Raw genomic sequence first — 6,584 nt, forward strand, 5'->3', positions numbered from 1 at the left:
GTTGAAATAGCGATGTTATAAATTATTAGAATCTTAGGTGTCAACCAAGATTACCTCCCTCTTAGGTGTAGAACGTGAATCTCTCCTTGTAATTACCATTTACCTTACTTAGCCTAGCCATTTACCTTATTTAGCTTAGCTAATTTTGTACATATACAGTTGTAATGTTTCTTACCAAGATACAAAATAATATACTCATTCACTAAATTTAACATGGTATCAGAGCTGCACGGTTGAAGCAATTCTAAAAACTTACCATGACTGAAAAACAACCTGCTCTTGATGCCACCAAGGCTCTCACAGATGCCTTCTCGCCATACTTCCTACACTCTTCCGACCAACCCAACCACTCCTTCATTGACACACCCTTGAATGGTGATAATTACACTACCTGGCGGCATGCCACCTTGTAGACCCCCTCCCGGGGAGGAGGAGTTTTTGGCCATTTTATTTTTTGCTATCATGATGACTTTTCTGACCACCCCGGGATTTCAGCTGAAAGAGGCGGCCAGATTGGACGGGGAAAAACAGAGGAGGGGAGAAAGAGGAAAAGGGGGGGGGGGGCGTCGGAAAAGGATTTTTTTTTTGGGTCCGAAGCTGTGGAAAAAACACGGGCCTGCAGGCTGGGAAGAGAGTAGAAATGGGCGTCTCAAGCTGAGTTGAGGAGGAGTTTGAAGCTTTGGTCCAGGTAAGATTTCTGCATATTTTACATACCTCATTTCAGTTTGCTTTACTCTATTTCTTGTTAATTTCGGTTCCTGCTTGGTGCTTATTATATGGATAGCGAGACATATGATGCGTTAGAGAGTGTGTGTATTGGATTGAGATCAATTAAAGGGGTGGAAAAGATGTCTAATTATATGATCAGTAGTGGGTTTGGTCCAGATGAGTATTTGGGGAACAAGTTCTTGTTGATGCAAATAAAATACGGGATGAGGATTGATGCACATGAACTGTTTGATGAAATGCCAATAAAGAACGTTTTATAGTTTTTAACACCCCTGCACATGATTCTCCCATTCATATTATATTTGCTTCAAATCTCGGAAGCGACCGCCACTAGCGACGTTGAGCCGGAGCTCCTCGCCGGTGGCGACGAGGAGATCGCCAAGCTGCAAGCTTGCATGGGGAGGTGCCTGTAGCTGCTATTGGTCTTGGAGGTTTGGGCCACCATGCTAGTGGATTTGGGCCTGAGATGAAGCCCCAAACCCAAATATGATGGTGAAAAGGCTTGGGTCCTTTTGCTAATGGATGTGGGTTTGGGATGAAGCTCAAATCCAAGCTTGATGATGGAAGGCCCCCATGATTTGTCTATCCACTTTAAGATTGGCCCATACTCATTTCAAGCTGGCCCATCTGGTTGTTTCCACTATATAGTTCACTTTCTCTAAATCACCCATATCTCAATAAACTCTCCAATTTCTAATTCCCAAGCCCAACTTACAAAAATTCAATCTTCAAATGACACCTCAAAATTCAGATTTTTAACGTTTAATTCCAATTTCCGAATTCTCATATTCCCATTAATTTATTTGATCATTAGTATTTCATTTATTTATTTCAAAGCTCCATTCTAAATCAAATTCTTCTAAAACTTCTGAATTAAATTCCAAAAATTCCAATATTCACATTAATTTATTATTATTATTTTATTTATTTATTCTAAAATTCCATTTTAAACAATTCATTAAAATTTCCATTTCCGATTTTAATTTCTAATTCCAAAAGTTCCAATATTCACATTAATCTATTTAATTATTATTATTTTATTTATTTATTCTAAAATTCCATTTTAAGCAATTCATTCAAAACTTTCGACTTCCGAATTAAATTTCTATTTCTGAAAATTCCAATATTCACATCAATTTATTATTATTATTGTATTTATTTATTCTAAAATTCCATTTTAAACAATTCATTAAAATTTCCACTTCCGATTTTAATTTCTAATTCCAAAAGTTCCAATATTCACATTAATCTATTTAATTATTATTATTTTATTTATTTATTCTAAAATTTCACTAATCTTTTCTTTTATTATTCGTTCAAACGTTATTTTTGTTAATTAGTATCGTTATTCTATGTTTATTTATTCATTTATTTCAATCATTAAAATTCAATTCTTCAAAACCGGATTTCCAAGTTTAACCTTTATTTTAAAAAATCCCACTATTCACTATTCATCCGTCTAAATATCGTTTTGATTAATTAATAACATTATTCCATATTTACCTATTTATTTCTCTTAAAAATCTCAATCATTAAGGTCTAATTCTTCAAAATTCTGATTTCTAAATTTAGCTATTTGAAACTCCAATTGTCCAATCTCCGAACTTAATTTTCAGTTTCCCATGCTCCAATTCCCGTATTTATCCCACTACTTATTATTATCATTATCATTATCATCTTATTCGTTATTTCTATAAAGTCTGCCTTCAAATGGTTTTCGAGATTTCCAATTTTCATAAATCAACTTTCATAATTTCTACTTCTCAAATAACTTACGATTCTGATTTCTCTCAAAATTCAACTCCCAAAGTCCCAATTTTTTCAACTTAATCTTTCTTTAAGATCCCGAACCCTCAAATCGTTTTCACAATTCCAACCTCTTTCAAATTCAATTTCTAAAAATTCTCATTCTCACATTCAATCTCTAAAAGTCTGATCTTCAAATAAACTTTAAAACTCCAATTTTCTAGTGATCTTCGAGATTCCAATTTTTCAATTAAATTTCAAAAAATCCGATTTTATCTCAAATAGCTTAATTCCATTCTGGTCTTCAAAACAATCTTCTGCTCATCTGTTTTAAAAATGTTTTGAAATAAGCAAAGAATCAAATTTTGTAATTCTGAATAATGGAATTTACGGATTTGGTCCATGCAAAATAAATGGGTATTGGTGGGAGCCCGACATATGCGACTTTATAACTGATTGATTTAGTTGCCATGCATGATTGTTTCTATTATGCCCTATGACATGCTTGAAATTATTCTTTAATTGTGCACTAACCTCACTTTTTGATAAGCGCATTGTGGCTCGTCACCCAGGTACGTATCTATTCCCATTCCGGTATTTCCATATACATGTTTTGTTTCTCCTATGTGCATGATAGTTTCGGGTATTCATTGTTTTTCTCATCAATTGCCATGATTGCTTCATTTTATTAGTAAAGACCCGACTTTAGGGGCTTAGAGGGGTGCTACGGTCTTTATCGTACCTTCCCAATGAGTAACCTGACCCCCAAACCTGATCCGGTTTTTCGTAGATCACCTTTTCCAAATAAGAAGTCACACTTAGGGTTTTTCTTTCTTATTTTGTTTACCCTTTAAAAATAAAACAAAAATAAGTGGCGACTCCAAGTCATTCTTTTAATAAATAAAAATCAATTTTTCAAATTAAAATCGAGTTCGCCATTGAGTGGGAAATTCATGAGCCGAAATGCGGGGTCCACACACCTCTTGCACCCTCAATGCCAAGAACAAGTTGGGCTTTGTCATTGACTTTCTTTCCAAACCCAAAAAGGACATTGTTGTTGCCCTTTAGAGTCGATGTTGCAACATGGTTATGTCATGGCTCCCTCACTCCATTGACAAACAACTTGTTAGCAGCCTGGTTTATTGTTCTACCCCTGCTGACCTCTGGATCGAACTGGAAACAAGATTCTAACAAAGCAATCGAACACGGATTTTCCGCATCAAGCGGTATCTCACAACCTTAACCCAAGACAACCTCTCGGTCACCCAATATTATGGTTGACTGAAGACCCTCTTGGAGAAATTGGTTTTTCTTCAGTCTGTCAACCTGTGCACCTTCGTAGCCGCAACCAAATACTCATAAATCCAATCTGCCAATCAGGTATATCAATTCTTAATGGGTTTTAATGAAACTTACCATCAACTACGTTCACAGATCTTGGCCATCGACTCCCTGCCACCTCTAGCCCGTTGCTACTCTATCATACACTAAGAGGAGTCCCAACGCTTGGTGAGTGTCTCCATTTCCAAAACCGACGCCATGACTTTCCTTTCTCGAGCGCCCAGTCACAAATCCACCTCGCAACAATGATTGAAGAGAGTTTGGCCTCCAAGCTCGCCGATCTACTTCGATTGTAAGAAACCGGGACATACCTGCTACCGTTGCTTTATGGAGATCGGTTATCTCGAATGGTGGCCGACCAAACCCAAGGAACTGTTGACAAGCTCGACTCTAGTGGTGCATAATGTGACAGCTAGCTCGATGGTCCCTTCCATGAGCATCATCCCTGGGTTCTCACCCGAGCAATATGGCTATCTGCTCGAACTTCTGCAGCCCCCTATGCTTGCTTTCTCAGGTTTATCACCATGCCCACTTCGACAAATTACATCTCTCCCTTGGATAATAGATAGTGGGGCCACCCACCATATTACTACGTCCAATTTTTTTTCAACTTTACACCTTACTGCTCACCTTCTCTCTGTCAGTGTTCCTACAAGAAAAACAGTTAATGTCACCTCCACAGGTGATGTTAAATTGTCATCTTCCCTTACCTTACATAATGTCCTTTCTATTCCTAAGTTCAAATTTAATTTAATGTCTATTATTCAATTGACTAAATCATTAAATTGTATTGTTTTCTTTTATCCTAAGTTTTATTTTTTTAAGACCTAACCACGAAGACGCTGATTAGAATGAGTGAAGAGCGCGATGGTCTCTACTACTTCAAACTTGTTATAGCCACTTCTTTACAAACTTCAAGGTCCGTTTTTTTTTAGGTGTGGCATAGACGCCTTGGTCACCCCTCCATTCATAATGTTCCTAATTTTATTTCTCGCCCTAAAACCTTGGATAGTTGTGATAGTTGTGCTCGTGGGAAGCATACTCGTTTACCTTTTAAATTGGTTTTAAATAAAAGTTATATGCCTTTTGAACGATTATATTATGATATTTGGGGTAGATACCATACTGCTTCTTTATGTGGTGCACATTATTTTTTGACAATTGTGGATGAATATTCTAGGGTTACTTGGCTTTACCTAATGCGTTTCAAATCAGAAACCTTAGCTTGTCTTAATCTTTTGTCGCTATGGTTCAAACCTAATTTAATGCAAAAATTCTCCACATTCGCACAAATAATGGTCAAGAGTTCTTTGCACACTCCACACAAATTTTTTTTTCCGAACATGGCATTTTACATGAACGTACTTGTGTGGAGACACCTCAACAAAACGGTGTAGCTGAACGAAAACATCGACACATCCTCAATGTGGCTCGATGTCTTTATTTTCAAGCTCGTCTACCTTTAGAATTTTGGGGTGACTATGTGCTCATTGCTACTTATTTGATTAATCGGATCCCCTTCTCTTCACTTCAAAACCAAACTCCTTTTGAACGTCTTGTTAACCAAACCCCTCGATACAATCACTTACAAGTTTTTGGTTGTCTTTGTTATGCTCAAAAAATCACTTCGCATCGAGATAAATTCTAGCTACATGTTGATCCATGCATATTTTTGGGCTACCCTCCCAATCATCGTGATTACCGTCTTTATAATCTTAAACACAAAAACATTACCATCTCTTGTGATGTGACTTTTATTGAGCATATTTTTTCTTTCCAATCACATACACCACCTACTCATCCTTCACTCATCTTACCTCTCCCTATTTCAAATACAATCTCATCCTCTTACCCTCATATTACTTTTGAACCTGACCTACCACATTCCACATCACCACCACATCCCATCTGCCCTTATCGTACCATAAACAGACCCTCTCACTTACGTGATTACTTTTGTCCTACCTTACCCTCATCCACTACGGTCTCTACTCATTCTGACATGTCTTCCGGTATGACTCATCATTTATCTCATTTTGTTTCCTATTCTAAATTTTCACCTACTCATTACATTTTTTTTATCCATGTTATCACAATCAATTGACCCATCCAGTTATTCTCAAGCTGTCAAGCATTCACATTAGCATGATGCCATGCAAACTGAAATACAGATCCTTGAGGCTAATAACACATGGACTCTTACTTCTCTTTCCTCTAGAAAGAAACCTATTGGTTGCAAATGGGTGTTCAAAACCAAGCTTCGTGTAAATGGTTCGATCGAACACCATAAAGCTCGATTAGTTGCCAAGGGATACACTCAAGTTGAGGGCCTCGACTACCATGACATTTTCGCCCCCGTTGCCAAGCTTGTTACAGTTTGTTGTGTTTTTGCCATTGCTACAGCTCGTCACTAGCACCTTCATCAACTCGATGTCAATAATGCCTTCCTCCATGGTGACTTAGATGAGGAAGTCTACATGACCTTACCACTTGGATATGACTGAAAGGGGGAGCCCCGTGTGTGTCGCTTACTCAAGTCTCTATACGGACTTAAGCAAGCCTCACGCAACTGGTACTCCAAATTATCATATGTGCTCCTTTTGACTGGTTACTCTCAATCTAATGCTGATCATTCTCTATTTACATGGACTCAGGGTTCCTCCTTCACTGTAGTTTTGGTATATGTTGATGATCTTTTAATTGCAGGAAATGATTTTACTGTTATCACTGACCTCAAGACTTTTCTAGCTAACCTGTTCAAGCTTAAA

At 37.4% G+C, this 6,584-nt stretch overlaps 1 long non-coding RNA gene across 1 annotated transcript; it reads left to right on the top strand.

Annotated features, from left to right (window-relative positions):
• The first annotated feature begins 585 nt into the window (after positions 1-585).
• On the top strand, positions 586-1,391 carry LOC109122630 (uncharacterized). Its single transcript, XR_002030066.2, has 2 exons — positions 586-688; positions 785-1,391. It is a non-coding gene; the product is annotated as an uncharacterized LOC109122630 (long non-coding RNA).
• Positions 1,392-6,584: the final 5,193 nt, after the last annotated feature.

Source organism: Vitis vinifera, chromosome 5 (genome assembly GCF_030704535.1).
Source record: "Vitis vinifera cultivar Pinot Noir 40024 chromosome 5, ASM3070453v1".
Classification (NCBI taxonomy): Eukaryota; Viridiplantae; Streptophyta; class Magnoliopsida; order Vitales; family Vitaceae; genus Vitis; species Vitis vinifera.